The 15363-nt window shown below is 40.4% G+C and overlaps 15 non-coding genes and 14 pseudogenes across 15 annotated transcripts; all 29 read right to left on the bottom strand.

The window, feature by feature from the left end:
• Positions 1-332: 332 nt before the first annotated feature.
• Positions 333-451, bottom strand: LOC113327244. Its single transcript, XR_003348907.1, has one exon. It is a non-coding gene; the product is annotated as a 5S ribosomal RNA (ribosomal RNA).
• A 375-nt stretch (positions 452-826) lies between these two features.
• Positions 827-945, bottom strand: LOC113327285 (annotated as a pseudogene).
• Positions 946-1319: 374 nt separating this feature from the next.
• On the bottom strand, positions 1320-1438 carry LOC113327272 (annotated as a pseudogene).
• Positions 1439-1813: 375 nt separating this feature from the next.
• Positions 1814-1932, bottom strand: LOC113327264 (annotated as a pseudogene).
• Positions 1933-2306: 374 nt separating this feature from the next.
• Positions 2307-2425, bottom strand: LOC113327413 (annotated as a pseudogene).
• A 375-nt stretch (positions 2426-2800) lies between these two features.
• Positions 2801-2919, bottom strand: LOC113327246. Its single transcript, XR_003348909.1, has one exon. It is a non-coding gene; the product is annotated as a 5S ribosomal RNA (ribosomal RNA).
• Positions 2920-3289: 370 nt separating this feature from the next.
• On the bottom strand, positions 3290-3408 carry LOC113327283 (annotated as a pseudogene).
• A 375-nt stretch (positions 3409-3783) lies between these two features.
• LOC113327180 lies at positions 3784-3902 on the bottom strand. The gene has a single exon (XR_003348841.1). It is a non-coding gene; the product is annotated as a 5S ribosomal RNA (ribosomal RNA).
• Positions 3903-4279: 377 nt separating this feature from the next.
• Positions 4280-4398, bottom strand: LOC113327363 (annotated as a pseudogene).
• Positions 4399-4773: 375 nt separating this feature from the next.
• Positions 4774-4892, bottom strand: LOC113327183. The gene has a single exon (XR_003348844.1). It is a non-coding gene; the product is annotated as a 5S ribosomal RNA (ribosomal RNA).
• Positions 4893-5266: 374 nt separating this feature from the next.
• On the bottom strand, positions 5267-5385 carry LOC113327318 (annotated as a pseudogene).
• Positions 5386-5764: 379 nt separating this feature from the next.
• LOC113327361 lies at positions 5765-5883 on the bottom strand (annotated as a pseudogene).
• An 849-nt stretch (positions 5884-6732) lies between these two features.
• LOC113327124 lies at positions 6733-6851 on the bottom strand. The gene has a single exon (XR_003348787.1). It is a non-coding gene; the product is annotated as a 5S ribosomal RNA (ribosomal RNA).
• An 850-nt stretch (positions 6852-7701) lies between these two features.
• On the bottom strand, positions 7702-7820 carry LOC113327070. Its single transcript, XR_003348730.1, has one exon. It is a non-coding gene; the product is annotated as a 5S ribosomal RNA (ribosomal RNA).
• Positions 7821-8198: 378 nt separating this feature from the next.
• LOC113327240 lies at positions 8199-8317 on the bottom strand. The gene has a single exon (XR_003348903.1). It is a non-coding gene; the product is annotated as a 5S ribosomal RNA (ribosomal RNA).
• A 377-nt stretch (positions 8318-8694) lies between these two features.
• On the bottom strand, positions 8695-8813 carry LOC113327042. Its single transcript, XR_003348702.1, has one exon. It is a non-coding gene; the product is annotated as a 5S ribosomal RNA (ribosomal RNA).
• A 376-nt stretch (positions 8814-9189) lies between these two features.
• LOC113327416 lies at positions 9190-9309 on the bottom strand (annotated as a pseudogene).
• Positions 9310-9683: 374 nt separating this feature from the next.
• On the bottom strand, positions 9684-9802 carry LOC113327438. Its single transcript, XR_003348939.1, has one exon. It is a non-coding gene; the product is annotated as a 5S ribosomal RNA (ribosomal RNA).
• Positions 9803-10178: 376 nt separating this feature from the next.
• On the bottom strand, positions 10179-10298 carry LOC113327243. Its single transcript, XR_003348906.1, has one exon. It is a non-coding gene; the product is annotated as a 5S ribosomal RNA (ribosomal RNA).
• A 375-nt stretch (positions 10299-10673) lies between these two features.
• Positions 10674-10792, bottom strand: LOC113327254 (annotated as a pseudogene).
• A 376-nt stretch (positions 10793-11168) lies between these two features.
• Positions 11169-11287, bottom strand: LOC113327127. The gene has a single exon (XR_003348789.1). It is a non-coding gene; the product is annotated as a 5S ribosomal RNA (ribosomal RNA).
• A 377-nt stretch (positions 11288-11664) lies between these two features.
• LOC113327168 lies at positions 11665-11783 on the bottom strand. The gene has a single exon (XR_003348830.1). It is a non-coding gene; the product is annotated as a 5S ribosomal RNA (ribosomal RNA).
• Positions 11784-12159: 376 nt separating this feature from the next.
• Positions 12160-12278, bottom strand: LOC113327271 (annotated as a pseudogene).
• Positions 12279-12654: 376 nt separating this feature from the next.
• LOC113327365 lies at positions 12655-12775 on the bottom strand (annotated as a pseudogene).
• A 376-nt stretch (positions 12776-13151) lies between these two features.
• Positions 13152-13270, bottom strand: LOC113327202. The gene has a single exon (XR_003348864.1). It is a non-coding gene; the product is annotated as a 5S ribosomal RNA (ribosomal RNA).
• Positions 13271-13645: 375 nt separating this feature from the next.
• LOC113327219 lies at positions 13646-13764 on the bottom strand. The gene has a single exon (XR_003348882.1). It is a non-coding gene; the product is annotated as a 5S ribosomal RNA (ribosomal RNA).
• A 376-nt stretch (positions 13765-14140) lies between these two features.
• Positions 14141-14259, bottom strand: LOC113327305 (annotated as a pseudogene).
• A 377-nt stretch (positions 14260-14636) lies between these two features.
• On the bottom strand, positions 14637-14744 carry LOC113327371 (annotated as a pseudogene).
• A 396-nt stretch (positions 14745-15140) lies between these two features.
• On the bottom strand, positions 15141-15259 carry LOC113327145. Its single transcript, XR_003348808.1, has one exon. It is a non-coding gene; the product is annotated as a 5S ribosomal RNA (ribosomal RNA).
• Positions 15260-15363: the final 104 nt, after the last annotated feature.

Raw genomic sequence — 15363 nt, 5'->3', positions numbered from 1 at the left:
TATTGGTCCGAACTCCCCATTCGGCTATTAATTCTTCGTGGCAAGTCCGATTCGGCCAAATGATGGTTCGTTGGAAACGTTATGGCGAGGAGAATCCTTTCGTGCAATTATTTTGGATTAACAACCTCGTTTTGGTAGTATTTTAATAAAAAGATATTAAAATATTCAATTAAATGCACGTTTTTGGATGAATTCCAAAAACTTGGGGCGGGCGCCCTCCCAGGCTTCGTGCCATAAAAACCCATTCTTTCTCTCGGGTAATCCATTCGCTAATTACTCGGCTCGCATTCATAAGGAAAACCGCTAAAAAATGGCAAAAAAAAATAAAAAAAGGAAATCAACACGAGGATTTCCCAAGAGGTCACCCATCTTAGTACTACTCTCTCCCAAGCATGCTTCACTGCAGAGTTCGGATGGGTTTTGGTGCATTAGTGCTGGTATGATCGATTGCTAAAGGTATTTTACCAAGTTTACTACTTAACACGTCTCCAATGTATTGGTCCGAACTCCCCATTCGGCTATTAATTCTTCGTGGCGAGTCCGATTCGGGAAAATGATGGTTCGTTGGAAACGTTATGGCGAGGAGAATCCTTTCGTGCAATTATTTTGGATTAACAACCTCGTTTTGGTAGTATTTTAATAAAAACTATTAAAAAATTCAATTAAATGCACGTTTTTAGATGAATTCCAAAAACCTGGGGCGGGCGCCCTCCCAGGCTTCGTGCCATAAAAACCCATCCGTTGTCTCGGGTAATCCCTTCGCTAACTAATCGGCTCACAGCCATAAGGAAAACCTCTAAAAAAATGGCAAAAAAAAATAAAAAAAGGCAATCAACACGAGGACTTCCCAAGAGGTCACCCATCTTTGTACTACTCAATCCCAAGCACGCTTAACTGCAGAGTTTTGATGGATTCTAGTGCATTAGTGCTGGTATGATCAATTGCTGAAGATATTTTACCAAGTTTACTACTTAACACGTCTCCAATGTATTGGTCCGAACTCCCCATTCGGCTATTAATTCTTCGTGGCAAGTCCGATTCGGCCAAATGATGGTTCGTTGGAAACGTTATGGCGAGGAGAATCCTTTCGTGCAATTATTTTGGATTAACAACCTCGTTTTGGTAGTATTTTAATAAAAACTATTAAAATATTCAATTAAATGCACGTTTTTGGATGAATTCCAAAAACCTGGGGCGGGCGCCCTCCCAGGCTTCGTGCCATAAAAACCCATTCTTTCTTTCGGGTAATCCATTCGCTAATTACTCGGCTCGCAGTCATACGGAAAACCGCTAAAAAATGGCAAAAAAAAATAAAAAAAGGAAATCAACACGAGGATTTCCCAAGAGGTCACCCATCTTAGTACTACTCTCTCCCAAGCATGCTTAACTGCAGAGTTCAGATAGGTTCTGGTGCATTAGTGATGGTATGGTCGATTGCTAAAGGTATTTTACCAAGTTTACCACTTAACACGTCTCCAATGTATTGGTCCGAACTCCCCATTCGGCTATTAATTCTTCGTGGCAAGTCCGATTCGGGCAAATGATGGTTCCTTGGAAACATTATGGCGAGGAGAATCAATTCATGCAATTATTTTGGATTAACAACCTCGTTTTGGTAGTATTTTAATAAAAAACTATTAAAATATTCAATTAAATGCACGCTTTTTGATGAATTCCAAAAACCTGGGGCGGGCGCCCTCCCAGGCTTCGTGCCATAAAAACCCATTCTTTCTCTCGGGTAATCCATTCGCTAATTACTCGGCTCGCAGTCATAAGGAAAACCGCTAAAAAATGGCAAAAAAAAATAAAAAAAGGAAATCAACACGAGGATTTCCCAAGAGGTCACCCATCTTAGTACTACTCTCTCCCAAGCATGGTTAACTGCAGAGTTCGGATGGGTTCTGGTGCATTAGTGATGGTATGATCGATTGCTAAAGGTATTTTACCAAGTTTACCACTTAACACGTCTCCAATGTATTGGTCCGAACTCCCCATTCGGCTATTAATTCTTCGTGGCAAGTCCGATTCGGCCAAATGATGGTTCGTTGGAAACGTTATGGCGAGGAGAATCCTTTCGTGCAATTATTTTGGATTAACAACCTCGTTTTGGTAGTATTTTAATAAAAAGATATTAAAATATTCAATTAAATGCACGTTTTTGGATGAATTCCAAAAACCTAGGGCGGGCGCCCTCCCAGGCTTCATGCCATAAAAACCCATTCTTTCTCTCGGGTAATCCATTCGCTAATTACTCGGCTCGCAGTCATAAGGAAAACCGCTAAAAAATGGCAAAAAAAAATAAAAAAGGAAATCAACACGAGGATTTCCCAAGAGGTGACCCATCTTAGTACTACTCTCTCCCAAGCATGCTTACATGCAGAGTTCGGATTGATTCTGGTGCATTAGTTCTGGTATGATCGATTGTTAAAGGTATTTTACCAAGTTTACCACTTAACACGTCTCCAATGGATTGGTCCGAACTCCCCATTCGGCTATTAATTCTTCGTGGCAAGTCCGATTCGGGCAAATGATGGTTCGTTGGAAACATTATGGCGAGGAGAATCAATTCATGCAATTATTTTGGATTAACAACCTCGTTTTGGTAATATTTTAATAAAAAACTATTAAAATATTCAATTAAATGCACGTTTTTGGATGAATTCCAAAAACCTGGGGCGGGCGCCCTCCAAGGCTTCATGCCATAAAAACCCATTCTTTCTCTCGGGTAATCCATTCGCTAATTACTCGGCTCGCAGTCATAAGGAAAACCGCTAAAAAATGGCAAAAAAAAATAAAAAAAGGAAATCAACACGAGGATTTCCCAAGAGGTCACCCATCTTAGTACTACTCTCTCCCAAGCATGCTTACATGCAGAGTTCGGATGGGTTCTGGTGCATTAGTGCTGGTATGGTCGATTGCTAAAGGTATTTTACCAAGTTTACCACTTAACACGTCTCCAATGTATTGGTCCGAACTCCCCGTTCGGCTATTAATTCTTCGTGGCAAGTCCGATTCGGGCAAATGATGGTTCGTTGGAAACATTATGGCGAGGAGAATCAATTCATGTTTTGGATTAACAACCTCGTTTTGGTAGTATTTTAATAAAAAACTATTAAAATATTCAATTAAATGCACGCTTTTTGATGAATTCCAAAAACCTTGGGAGGGCGCCCTCCCAGGCTTCGTGCCATAAAAACCCATCCGTTGTCTCGGGTAATCCCTTCGCTAACTAATCGGCTCACAGCCATAAGGAAAACCTCTAAAAAAATGGCAAAAAAAAATAAAAAAAGGCAATCAACACGAGGACTTCCCAAGAGGTCACCCATCTTTGTACTACTCAATCCCAAGCACGCTTAACTGCAGAGTTTTGATGGATTCTAGTGCATTAGTGCTGGTATGATCAATTGCTGAAGATATTTTACCAAGTTTACTACTTAACACGTCTACAATGTATTGGTCCGAACTCCCCATTCGGCTATTAATTCTTCGTGGCAAGTCCGATTCAGGCAAAGGATGGTTCGTTGGAAACGTTATGGCGAGGAGAATCCTTTCGTGCAATTATTTTGGATTAACAACCTCGTTTTGGTATTATTTTAATAAAAAACTATTAAAATATTCAATTAAATGCACGTTTTGGATGAATTCCAAAAACCTGGGGCGGACGCCCTCCCAGGCTTCGTGCCATAAAAACCCATTCTTTCTCTCGGGTAATCCCTTCGCTAACCAGTCGGCTCGCAGCCATAAGGAAAACCGCTAAAAAAAAGGCAAAAAAAAATAAAAAAAGGATATCAACACGAGGACTTCCCAAGAGGTCACCTATCTTAGTACTACTCTCGCCCAAGCACGCTTAACTGCAGAGTTCTGATGGGTTCTGGTGCATTATTGCTGGTATGATCGATTGTTGAAGATATTTTACCAAGTTTACTACTTAACACGTCTCCAATATATTGGTCCGAACTCCCCATTCGGCTATTAATTCTTCGTGGCAAGTCCGATTCGGGAAAATGATGGTTCGTTGGAAACGTTATGGCGAGGAGAATCCTTTCGTGCAATTATTTTGGATTAACAACCTCGTTTTGGTAGTATTTTAATAAAAAACTATTAAAATATTCAATTAAATGCACGTTTTTGGATGAATTCCAAAAATCTGGGGCGGGCGCCCTCCCAGGCTTCGTGCCATAAAAACCCATCATTTCTCTCGGGTAATCCCTTCGCTAACTAATCGGCTCGCAGCCATAAGAAAAACATCTAAAAAATGGCAAAAAATAAAATAAAAAAAAGCAATCAACACGAGGACTTCCCAAGAGGTCACCCATCTTTGTACTACTCAAACCCAAGCACGCTTAATTGCAGAGTTCTGATTGGTTCTGGTGCATTAGTGATGGTATGATCAATTGCTGAAGATATTTTACCAAGTTTACTACTTAACACGTCTCCAATATATTGGTCTGAACTCCCCATTCGGCTATTAATTCTTCGTGGCAAGTCCGATTCGGGCAAATGATGGTTCGTTGGAAACGTTATGGCGAGGAGAATCCTTTCGTGCAATTATTTTGGATTAACAACCTCGTTTTAGTAGTATTTTAATAAAAAACTATTAAAATATTCAATGAAATGCACGTTTTTGGATGAATTCCAAAAACCTGGGGCGGGCACCCTCCCAGGCTTCGTGCCATAAAAACCCATTCTTTCTCTCGGGTAATCCATTCGCTAATTACTCGGCTCGCAGTCATAAGGAAAACCGCTAAAAAATGGCAAAAAAAAATAAAAAAAGGAAATCAACACGAGGATTTCCCAAGAGGTCACCCATCTTAGTACTACTCTCTCCCAAGCATGCTTAACTGCAGAGTTCGGATGGGTTCTTGTGCATTAGTGCTGGTATGATCGATTGCTAAAGGTATTTTACCAAGTTTACCACTTAACACGTCTCCAATGTATTGGTCCGAACTCCCCATTCGGCTATTAATTCTTCGTGGCAAGTCCGATTCGGCCAAATGATGGTTCGTTGGAAACTTTATGGCGAGGAGAATCCTTTCGTGCAATTATTTTGGATTAACAACCTCGTTTTGGTAGTATTTTAATAAAAAGATATTAAAATATTCAATTAAATGCACGTTTTTGGATAAATTCCAAAAACTTGGGGCGGGCGCCCTCCCAGGCTTCGTGCCATAAAAACCCATTCTTTCTCTCGGGTAATCCATTCGCTAATTACTCGGCTCGCATTCATAAGGAAAACCGCTAAAAAATGCCAAAAAAAATAAAAAAAGGAAATCAACACGAGGATTTCCCAAGAGGTCACCCATCTTAGTACTACTCTCTCCCAAGCATGCTTCACTGCAGAGTTCGGATGGGTTTTGGTGCATTAGTGCTGGTATGATCGATTGGTAAAGGTATTTTACCAAGTTTACTACTTAACACGTCTCCAATGTATTGGTCCGAACTCCCCATTCGGCTATTAATTCTTCGTGGCGAGTCCGATTCGGGAAAATGATGGTTCGTTGGAAACGTTATGGCGAGGAGAATCCTTTCGTGCAATTATTTTGGATTAACAACCTCGTTTTGGTAGTATTTTAATAAAAAACTATTAAAATATTCAATTAAATGCACGTTTTTGGATGAATTCCAAAAACCTGGGGCGGGCGCCCTCCCAGGCTTCGTGCCATAAAAACCCATCATTTCTCTCGGGTAATCCCTTCGCTAACTAATCGGCTCGCAGCCATAAGGAAAACATCTAAAAAATGGCAAAAAAAAATAAATAAAAAAAAGCAATCAACACGAGGACTTCCCAAGAGGTCACCCATCTTTGTACTACTCAAACCCAAGCACGCTTAATTGCAGAGTTCTGATTGGTTCTGGTGCATTAGTGATGGTATGATCAATTGCTGAAGATATTTTACCAAGTTTACTACTTAACACGTCTCCAATGTATTGGTCCGAACTCCCCATTCGGCTATTAATTCTTCGTGGCAAGTCCGATTCAGGCAAAGGATGGTTGAGTTGGAAACGTTATGGCGAGGAGAATCCTTTCGTGCAATTATTTTGGACTAACAACCTCGTTTTGGTAGTATTTTAATAAAAAACTATTAAAATATTCAATTAAATGCACGTTTTTGGATGAATTCCAAAAACCTGGGGCGCACGCCCTCCCAGGCTTCGGTCCATAAAAACCCATTCTTTCTCTCGGGTAATCCCTTCGGTAATTACTCGGCTCGTAGCCATAAGGAAAACCGCTAAAAAAATGGAAAAAATAAAATAAAAAAAGGTAATCAACACGAGGACTTCCCAACTCGCCCAAGCACGCTTAACTGCAGAGTTCTGATTAGTTCTGCTGCATTAGTGCTGGTATGATCGATTGTTGAAGATATTTTACCAAGTTTACTACTTAACACGTCTCCAATATATTGGTCTGAACTCCCCATTCGGCTATTAATTCTTCGTGGCAAGTCCGATTCGGGCAAATGATGGTTCGTTGGAAACGTTATGGCGAGGAGAATCCTTTCGTGCAATTATTTTGGATTAACAACCTCGTTTTAGTAGTATTTTAATAAAAAACTATTAAAATTTTCAATGAAATGCACGTTTTTGGATGAATTCCAAAAACCTGGGGCAGGCACCCTCCCAGGCTTCGTGCCATAAAAACCCATTCTTTCTCTTGGGAAATCCATTAGCTAATTACTCGGATCGCAGTCATAAGGAAATCCGCTAGAAAAATGGCAAAAAAAAATAAAAAAAGGCAATCAACACGAGGACTTCACAAGAGGTCACCCATCTTAGTACTACTCTCTCCCAAGCACGCTTAACTGCAGAGTTCGGATGGGTTCTGGTGCATTAGTGCTTGTATGATCGATTGCTAAAGATATTTTACCAAGTTTACTACTTAACACGTCTCCAATGTATTGGTCCGAACTCCCCATTCGGCTATTAATTCTTCGTGGCAAGTCCGATTCAGGCAAAGGATGGTTGAGTTGGAAACGTTATGGCGAGGAGAATCCTTTCGTGCAATTATTTTGGACTAACAACCTCGTTTTGGTAGTATTTTAATAAAAAACTATTAAAATATTCAATTAAATGCACGTTTTTGGATGAATTCCAAAAACCTGGGGCGCACGCCCTCCCAGGCTTCGGTCCATAAAAACCCATTCTTTCTCTCGGGTAATCCCTTCGGTAATTACTCGGCTCGTAGCCATAAGGAAAACCGCTAAAAAAATGGAAAAAATAAAATAAAAAAAGGTAATCAACACGAGGACTTCCCAACTCGCCCAAGCACGCTTAACTGCAGAGTTCTGATTAGTTCTGCTGCATTAGTGCTGGTATGATCGATTGTTGAAGATATTTTACCAAGTTTACTACTTAACACGTCTCCAATATATTGGTCTGAACTCCCCATTCGGCTATTAATTCTTCGTGGCAAGTCTGATTCGGGCAAATGATGGTTCGTTGGAAACGTTATGGCGAGGAGAATCCTTTCGTGCAATTATTTTGGATTAACAACCTCGTTTTAGTAGTATTTTAATAAAAAACTATTAAAATTTTCAATGAAATGCACGTTTTTGGATGAATTCTAAAAACCTGGGGCGGGCACCCTCCCAGGCTTCGTGCCATAAAAACCCATTCTTTCTCTTGGGAAATCCATTAGCTAATTACTCGGATCGCAGTCATAAGGAAAACCGCTAGAAAAATGGCAAAATAAAAATAAAAAAAGGCAATCAACACGAGGACTTCACAAGAGGTCACCCATCTTAGTACTACTCTCTCCCAAGCACGCTTAACTGCAGAGTTCGGATGGGTTCTGGTGCATTAGTGCTGGTATGATCGATTTCTAAAGGTATTTTACCAAGTTTACTACTTAACACGTGTACAATGTATTGGTCAGAACTCCCCATTCAGCTATTAATTCTTTGTGGCAAGTCCGATTCGGGCAAATGATGGTTCTTTGGAAACTATATGGCGAGGAGAATCCTTTCGGGCAATTATTTTGGATTAACAACCTCGTTTTGGTAGTATTTTAATAAAAAACTACTAAAATATTCAATTAAATGCACGTTTTTGGATGAATTCCAAAAACCTTGGGCGGGCGCCCTCCCAGTCTTCATGCCATAAAAACCCATTCTTTCTCTCGGGCAATCCATTCGCTAATTACTCGGCTCGCAGTCATAAGGAAAACCGCTAAAAAAATGGCAAAAATAAAAATAAAAAAAGGCAATCAACACGAGGACTTCCCAAGAGGTCACCCATCTTAGTACTACCCTCTCCCAAGCACGCTTAACTGCAGAGTTCGGATGGGTTCTGGTGCATTAGTGCTGGTATGATCGATTGCTAAAAATATTTTACTAAGTTTACTATTTAACACGTCTCCAATGTATTGGTCAGAACTCCCCATTCGGCTCTTAATTCTTCGTGGCAAGTCCGATTCGGGCAAATGATGGTTCATTGGAAACGTTATGGCGAGGAGAATCCAGTCGTGCAATTATTTTGGATAACAACCTCGTTTTGGTAGTATTTTAATAAAAAATTATTAAAATATTCCATTAAATGCACGTTTTTGGATGAATTCCAAAAACCTGTGGCGGGCGCCCTCCCAGGCTTCGTTCCATAAAAACCCATTCTTTCTCTCGGGTAATCCCTTCGCTAACTAGTCGGCTCGCATCAATAAGGAAAACCGCTAAAAAAAATGGCAAAAATAAAATATAAAATGACAATCAACACGAGGACTTCCCAAGAGGTTATCCATCTTAGTACTACTCACGCCCAAGCACGCTTAACTGCAGATTTCTGATGGGATCTGGTGCATTAGTGCTGGTATGATCGATTGCCGAAGATATTTTACCAAGTTTACTACTTAACACGTCTCCAATGTATTGGTCCGAACTACCCATTCGGCTATTAATTCTTCGTGGCAAGTCCGATTCGGGCAAATGATGGTTCGTTGGAAACGTTATGGCGAGGAGAATCCTTTCGTGCAATTATTTTGGACTAACAACCTCGTATTGGTAGTATTTTAATAAAAAATTATTAAAATATTCAATTAAATGCACGTTTTTGGACGAATTCCAAAAACCTGGGGCAGGCGCCCTCCCAGGCTTCGTGCCATAAAAACCCATTCTTTCTCTCGGGTAATCCCTTCGCTAATTACTCGGCTCGCAGCCATAAGGAAAACCGCTAAAAAATGGCAAAAGTAAAATAAAAAAAGGTAATCAACACGAGGACTTCCCAAGAGATCACCCATCTTAGTACTACTCTTGCCCTAGCACGCTTAGGGTGCAGAGTTCTAATTGATTCTGCTTCTCTAGTGCTGGTATGATCGATTGTTGAAGATATTTTACCAAGTTTACTACTTAACACGTCTCCAATGTATTGGTCCGAACTCCCCATTCGGCTATTAATTCTTCGTGGCAAGTCCGATTTGGGCAAATGATGGATCGTTGGAAACGTTATGGCGAGGAGAATCCTTTCGTGCAATTATTTTGGATTAACAACCTCGTTTTGGTAGTATTTTAATAAAGAACTATTAAAATATTCAATTAAATGCACGTTATTGGATGAATTCCAAAAACCTGGGGCGGGCGCCCTCGCAGGCTTCGTGCCATAAAAACCCATTCTTTCTCTCGGGTAATCCCTTCGCTAACTATTCGGCTCGCAGCCATAAGGAAAACCGCTAAAAAAATAGCAAAAAAAATAAAAAAGGCAATCAACACGAGGACTTCCCAAGAGGTCACCCATCTTAGTATTACTCTCGCCCAAGCACGCTTAACTGCAGAGTTCTGATGGGTTCTGGTGCATTAGTGCTGGTATGATCGATTGTAGAAGATATTTTACCAAGTTTACTTCTTAACACGTCTCCAAGGTATTGGTCCGAACTCCCCATTCGGCTATTAATTCTTCGTGGCAAGTCTGATTCGGCCAAATGATGGTTCGTTGGAAAAATTAAGGCGAGGAGAATCCTTTCGTGCAATTTTTTTGGATTAACAACCTCGTTTTGGTAGTATTTTAATAAAAAACTATAAAAATATTCAATTAAATGCACGTTATTGGATGAATTCCAAAAACCTGGGGCGGGCGCCCTCGCAGGCTTCGTGCCATAAAAACCCATTGTTTCTCTCGGGTAATCCCTTCGCTAACTATTCGGCTCGCAGTCATAAGGAAAACCGCTAAAAAAATGGCAAAATAAAATAAAAAAAGGCAATCAAAACGAGGACTTCCCAAGAGGTCAGCCATCTTAGTACTACTATCGCCCAAGCACGCTTAACTGCAGAGTTCTGATGGGGTACTGGTGCATTAGTGCTGGTATGATCGATTGCTGAAGGTATTTTACCAAGTTTACTACATAACACGTCTCTAATGTATTGGTCTGAACTCATCATTCGGCTATTAATTCTTCGTGGCAAGTCCGATTCAGGCAAATGATGGTTCGTTGGAAACGTTATGGCGAGGAGAATCCTTTCGTGCAATTATTTTGGATTAACAACCTCGTTTTGGTATTATTTTAATAAAAACTATTAAAATATTCAATTAAATGCATGTTTTTGGATGAATTCCAAAAACCTGGGGCGGGAACCTTCCCAGGCTTCGTTCCATAAAAACCCATTCTTTCTCTCGGGCAATCCATTCGCTAATTACTCGGCTCGCAGCCATAAGAAAAACCGCTAAAAAAATGGCAAAAATAAATAAAAAAAGAAAATCAACACGAGGACTTCCCAAGAGGTCACCCATCTTAGTACTACTCTCACCCAAGCACGCTTAAGTGCAGAGTTCAGATTGGTTCTGGTGCTTTAGTGCTGGTATGATCGATAACAGAAGATATTTTACCAAGTTTACTACTTAACACGTCTCAAATGTATTTGTCCGAACTCCCATTCGGCTATTAATTCTTCGTGGCAAGTCCGATTCGGGCAAATGATGGTTCGTTGGAAACGTTATGGCGAGGAGAATCCTTTCGTGCAATTATTTAGGATTAACAACCTCGTTTTGGTAGTATTTTAATAAAAAAACTATTAAAATATTCAATTAAATGCACGTTTTTGGATGAATTCCAAAAACCGGGGGCGGGCGCCCTCCCAGGCTTCATGCCATAAAAACCCATTCTTTCTCTCGGGTAATCCCTTCGCTAACTATTCGGATCGCAGTCATAAGGAAAACCGCTAAAAAAATGGCAAAATAAAATAAAAAAAGGCAATCAACACAAAGACTTCCCAAGAGGTCACCCATCTTAGTACTACTCTCGCCCAAGCACGATTAACTGCAGAGTTCTGATGGGTTCTGATGCATTAGTGCTGGTATGATCGATTGTCGAAGATATTTTACCAAGATTACTTCTTAACACGTCTCCAATGTATTGGTCTGAACTCCCCATTCGGCTATTAATTCTTCGTGGCAAGTCTGATAAGGACAAATGATGGTTTGTTGGAAACATTATGGCGAGGAGAATCCTTTCGTGCAATTATTTTGGATTAACAATCCTCGTTTTGGTAGTATTTTAATAAAAAACTATTAAAATATTCAATTAAATGCACGTTATTGGATGAATTCCAAAAACCTGGGGCGGGCGCCCTCCCAATCTTCGTGCCATAAAAACCCATTCTTTCTCTCGGGTAATCCCTTCGCTAACTATTCGGCTCGCAGTCATAAGGAAAACCGCTAAAAAAATGGCAAAATAAAATAAAAAAAGGCAATCAAAACGAGGACTTCTCAAGAGGTCACCCATCATAGTACTACACTCACCCAAGCACGCTTAACTGCAGAGTTCAGATTGGTTCTGGTGCATTAGTGCTGGTATGATCGATTGACGAAGATATTTTACCAAGTTTACTTTTTAACACGTCTCCAATGTATTGGTCCGAACTCCCCATTCGGCTATTAATTCTTCGTGGCAAGTCCGATTCGGGCAAATGATGGATCGTTGGAAACGTTATGGCGAGGAGAATCCTTTCGTGCAATTATTTTGGATTAACAACCTCGTTTTGGTAGTATTTTAATAAAAAACTATTAAAATATTCAATTAAATGCACGATTTTGGATGAATTCCAAAAATCGGGGGCGGGCGCCCTCCCAGGCTTCATGCCATAAAAACCCATTCTTTCTCTCGGGTAATCCCTTCGCTAACTATTCGTCTCGCAGTCATAAGGAAAACCGCTAAAAAAATGGCAAAATAAAATAAAAAAAGGCTATCAAAACGAGGACTTCCCAAAAGGTCACCCATCTTAGTACCACTCTCACCCAAGCACGCTTAACTGCTGAGTTCTGATGGGTACTGGTGCATTAGTGCTGGTATGATCGATTGCTGAAGGTATTTTATCAAGTTTACTACTTAACACGTCTCCAATGTATTGGTCCGAACTCCCCCTTCGACTATTAATTCTTCGTGGCAAGTCCGTTTCGGGCTAATGATGGTTCGTTGGAAACGTTATGGCGAGGAGAATCATTTCGTGCAATTATTTTGGATTAACAACCTCGTTTTGGTAGTATTTTAATAAAAACTATTAAAATATTCAATTAAATGCACGTTTTTGGATGAATTCCAAAAACCTGGGGAGGGCACCCTCCTAGGCTTCGTGCCATAAAAACCCAATCTTTCTCTCGGGTAATCCATTCGCTAACTAGTCGGCTCGCAGCCATAAGGAAAGGCGCTAAAAAAATGGCAAAAATAAAATAAAAAAAGGCAATCAACACGAGGACTTCCCAAGAGGTCACCCATCTTAGTATTACTCTCTCCCAAGCACGTTTAACTGCAGAGTTCTGATTGGTTCCGGTGCATAAGTGTGCTGGCATGATCGATTGCTTAATATATTTTACCAAGTTTACTACTTAACACGTTTCCAATGTATTGGTCCGAACTCCCCATTCGGTTATTAATTCTTCTTGGAAAGTCCGATTCAGGCAAAGGATGGTTCGTTAGAAACGTTATGGCGAGGAGAATCCTTTCGTGCAATTTTTTTGGATAAACAACCTCGTTTTGGTAGTATTTTAATAAAAAACTATTAAAATATTCAATTAAATGCACGTTTTTGGATGAATTCCAAAAACCTGGGGCGGGCGCCCTCCCAGACTTCGTGCCATAAAAACCCATTGTTTCTCTCGAGTAATCCCTTCGCTAACCAGTCGGCTCGCAGCCATAAGGAAAACCGCTAAAAAAACTGCAAAATAAAATAAAAAAAGGCAATCAAAACGAGGACTTCTCAAGAGGTCACCCATCATAGTACTACACTCACCCAAGCACACTTAACTGCAGAGTTCAGATTGGTTCTGGTGCATTAGTGCTGGTATGATCGATTGACGAAGATATTTTACCAAGTTTACTTTTTAACACGTCTCCAATGTATTGGTCCGAACTCCCCATTCGGCTATTAATTCTTCGTGGAAAGTCCGATTCGGGCAAATGATGGATCGTTGGAAACGTTATGGCGAGGAGAATCCTTTCGTGCTATTATTTTGGATTAACAACCTCGTTTTGGTAGTATTTTAATAAAAAACTATTAAAATATTCAATTAAATACACAATTTTGGATGAATTCCAAAAATCGGGGGCGGGCGCCCTCCCAGGCTTCATGCCAAAAAAAACCATTCTTTCTCTCGGGTAATCCCTTCGCTAACTATTTGTCTCGCAGTCATAAGGAAAACCGCTAAAAAAATGGCAAAATAAAATAAAAAAGGCAATCAAAACGAGGACTTCCCAAAAGGTCACCCATCTTAGTACCACTCTCACCCAAGCACGCTTAACTGCTGAGTTCTGATGGGTACTGGTGCATTAGTGCTGGTATGATCGATTGCTGAAGGTATTTTATCAAGTTTACTACTTAACACGTCTCCAATGTATTGGTCCGAACTCCCCCTTCGACCATTAATTCTTCTAGGCAAGTCCGTTTCGGGCTAATGATGGTTCGTTGGAAACGTTATGGCGAGGAGAATCCTTTCGTGCAATTATTTTGGATTAACAACCTCGTTTTGGTAGTATTTTAATAAAAAATATTAAAATATTCAATTAAATGCACGTTTTTGGATGAATTCCAAAAACCTGGGGAGGGCACCCTCCTAGGCTTCGTGCCATAAAAACCCAATCTTTCTCTCGGATAATCCATTCGCTAACTAGTCGGCTCGCAGCCATAAGGAAAACCGCTGAAAAAATGGCAAAAATAAAATAAAAAAAGGCAATCAACACGAGGACTTCCCAAGAGGTCACCCATCTTAGTATTACTCTCTCCCAAGCACATTTAACTGCAGAGTTCTGATTGGTTCCGGTGCGTTAGTGCTGGCATGATCGATTGCTTAATATATTTTACCAATTTTACTACTTAACACGTCTCCAATGTATTGGTCCGAACTCCCCATTCGGTTATTAATTCTTCGTGGAAAGTCCGATTCAGGCAAAGGATGGTTCGTTAGAAACGTTATGGCGAGGAGAATCCTTTCGTGCAATTATTTTGGATTAACAACCTCGTTTTGGTAGTATTTTAATAAAAAACTATTAAAATATTCAATTAAATGCACGTTTTTGGATGAATTCCAAAAACCTGGGGCGGGCGCCCTCCCAGGCTTCGTGCCATAAAAACCCATTGTTTCTCTCGGGTAATCCTTTCGCTTACCAGTCGGCTCGCAGCCATAAGGAAAACCGCTAAAAAAATGGCAAAAAAAAAATAAAAAAAGACAATCAACACAAGGACTTCCCAAGAGGTCACCCATCTTAGTACTACTCTCGCCCAAGCACGCTTAACTGCAGAGTTCTGGTGCATTAGTGCTGGTATGATCATTGCCGAAGATATTTTACCAAGTTTAATACTTAACACGTCTTCAATGTATTGGTCCGAACTCCCCATTCGGCTATTAATTCTTCGTGGCAAGTCCGATTCGGGCAAATTATGGTTCGTTGGAAACGTTATGGCGAGGAGAATCCTTTCGTGCAATTATTTTGGATTAACAACCTCGTTTTGGTAGTATTTTAATAAAAAACTATTAAAATATTCAATTAAATGCACGTTTTTGGATGAATTCCAAAAACCTGTGGCGGACACCCTCCCAGGCTTCGCTAACTAGTCGGCTTGCAGTCATAAGGAAAACCGCTAACTTTCTCTCGGGTAATCCATTCGCTAACTAGTCGGCTCGCAGTCATAAGGAAAACCGCTAAAAAATGGAAAAAATAAAATAAAAAAAGCAATCAACACGAGGACTTCCCAAGAGGTCACCCATCTTAGTACTACTCTCGCCCAAGCACGCTTAACTGCAGAGTTCTGATGGGTTCTGATGCATTAGTGCTGGTATGATCGATTGCTGAAGGTATTTTTACCAAGTTTACTACTTAACACGTCTCCAATGTATTGGTCCGAACTCCCCATTCCGCTATTAATTCTTCGTGGCAAGTCCGATTCGGGCAAA

The sequence above is a fragment of the Papaver somniferum genome, unplaced genomic scaffold (genome assembly GCF_003573695.1).
Source record: "Papaver somniferum cultivar HN1 unplaced genomic scaffold, ASM357369v1 unplaced-scaffold_10, whole genome shotgun sequence".
Taxonomy (NCBI): Eukaryota; Viridiplantae; Streptophyta; class Magnoliopsida; order Ranunculales; family Papaveraceae; genus Papaver; species Papaver somniferum.
The sequence above is the reverse complement of the archived record's forward strand: the minus strand, read 5'-3'. Positions and strand labels throughout refer to the sequence as shown.